At 47.9% G+C, this 2089-nt stretch overlaps 1 pseudogene; it reads right to left on the reverse strand.

Moving 5' to 3' along the window:
- Positions 1-387: 387 nt before the first annotated feature.
- On the reverse strand, positions 388-1887 carry LOC119512831 (annotated as a pseudogene).
- Positions 1888-2089: the final 202 nt, after the last annotated feature.

Below are 2089 nucleotides of genomic sequence, written 5' to 3' on the forward strand. Positions count from 1 at the left end.
TTATCAATTATGCTGATTGCAGGGGCAAAGTTTTCTCTATTTAATCCTAACTGTGCTACTTTCTGTGGGATTGTTTGGTAGTCTCTTTTTTAAAAATCACTTTATATGCTTTATTAAAAGCTGACATGTGCAATGGTTAAATGCAGTTTCACCTTTCAACTGTGTAGAGAACTTGTATAGAAACATATGCATATAACTACTATCCAGGTAATAGGCAGGAACCCCCACTGGGAACGTCATCTCTTAAGCTAGAACTGATCAGGATCCAAAATATTCAACCTGCTCACTCAAAACACTTTCATGAACAGGGATTTACTTCAGGATATCCAGCAGCTAGAAAACAGCAGATTACACAGATTGTGCCAAATACTTAAAATTTCTTTAGGTTTAGTTTTTGTGGTTTAAATGTAGGTCTGATGGCTGCTGACTGGAAACCAGTCCCACAGTCATCCCGGCAGCTGTGTTAGGGCCATTACCAATATGGAAAACAGAAACAAATATCTTGTTTATGCTACTCAAGTTATTCACATTAACTCTAGCTCTGGGCCCACTGCTCCCACTAGCAGCACTGGGAATATTGCTAGTATTTATGTTAGCATTCCCAAGCATGTTGCTGGCCACGTTAGGATTTAAACAACCCAGGGCAGGAAGGTTAACATTATTCACTGCGTTAGTGTCAGTACAGAATGTATACCTTGACCGCCAGGAGTATTCTGTATGTGGACATGAGTCATTACAAATGCCGGTGATCCACATGATGAGACAGCAGAAGCTGGTGCAGCTGGTATAACACTGTTCCAGCTTCCAGTTGTAGAGTATTCTGGCTAGTGGGCTGCCAGTGGTCCTCCAGGGATGGATTCACTGCTGCACCAGTATGTGCAGGATGACGGTGCCCATGGCGGAGGTTGTGCTCGTGACTGTGGTCATGATGATGGAGGTGGTGGGGATGGACATTGCCATTGATCACAGCATTTGTGCTGGAAGAGTCAGGCAGATGCGTCTGAGGAAGTGCGGTTTACTGGGACAAACGGCCCCATGTGTTTCGGCTTCCTGGAAGTCATTCAGAATCTCCTCCAAGAAGCTGCATTTGGGTTCACCTAAGACGGTAGCCCTGTAAAGCGACACGTCAGGGATCTCGGAGGAAGACATCCTCCATGTGAGATTCATCCAGATCATCACAGTTCTTTGTGTCTTCTGGTATGCTGATGCTAGCAGAGATCTGGGCTGGATTAACGCTCATTATCTGGAAGCCACTTTTCTTTTTCATCTGAGTTCTGCCTGGCGGAAGAGGCTTTGCCTGCAGCGGAGCCTGTGGAAGGAGATTCAGGCTTTGTGGGGGCAGAGGCTGTAGTCCCGAGTGGAAGAGTCTGCAGGGCGCGGTGGCTCCTTGGCAGATGTGGCCTGACTCCTGAGGCTGGCACCTGCTGATATGAGGGCAAATGTGGTGCCACTGCCACTGCCCCTCTGGGGCACATCGCCTGGTGCACCATTTTCCTAGCGCTCAAGTCGGTGGCAAAGGCAGAATCTCGTGACCGGTGCAATTTGTTGGGAATGGGGTGGGGCGGAGGAAGTGAGTGCAATTTCCTTTTTCCACCATAATCGTTGTATTCATGACCCCGTGGAGGGAAAGGGGACTTGACTTTCTGCCTGGTTCGATTCTTCCTTGTTTTCCTCCTCTTCAACCAAAGGCATCTGCGCCAGTGGATTCCACCTCGGGAATGACCCTTTTACATACACGGGGCTCACGGTGGCCACTCCGAGAGGAAATGCTGGACTGTGCTGGGACCAGGGTGAGGCTGGCAGGGCGCCTGTTACGGTGAGCCGGTGAGCCCTGCAACCAGGCCCGGGCCAGCATGCAGAGACGCCGGTTCCTCCCGCTGCATCCATGGCGCAAGCAGGAGCCCCTGGTCTCATTCATTTTTAAATTCTGTTATCAAATGCATATACATTTAGAAAGCAAAGAAAAAGCAGATAGAAAGAAATGTACAACAGCTTTCTTTTGTTCAGCGATGCCTTGTATCTTTCCTTACCATTTTACTTTCTGCCTATCTTCTTGTTCAATATTTGCAAGGTCTTTGAGATGACTGAT

This window comes from Choloepus didactylus, chromosome 17, assembly GCF_015220235.1.
Source record: "Choloepus didactylus isolate mChoDid1 chromosome 17, mChoDid1.pri, whole genome shotgun sequence".
NCBI classification, from domain to species: domain Eukaryota; kingdom Metazoa; phylum Chordata; class Mammalia; order Pilosa; family Megalonychidae; genus Choloepus; species Choloepus didactylus.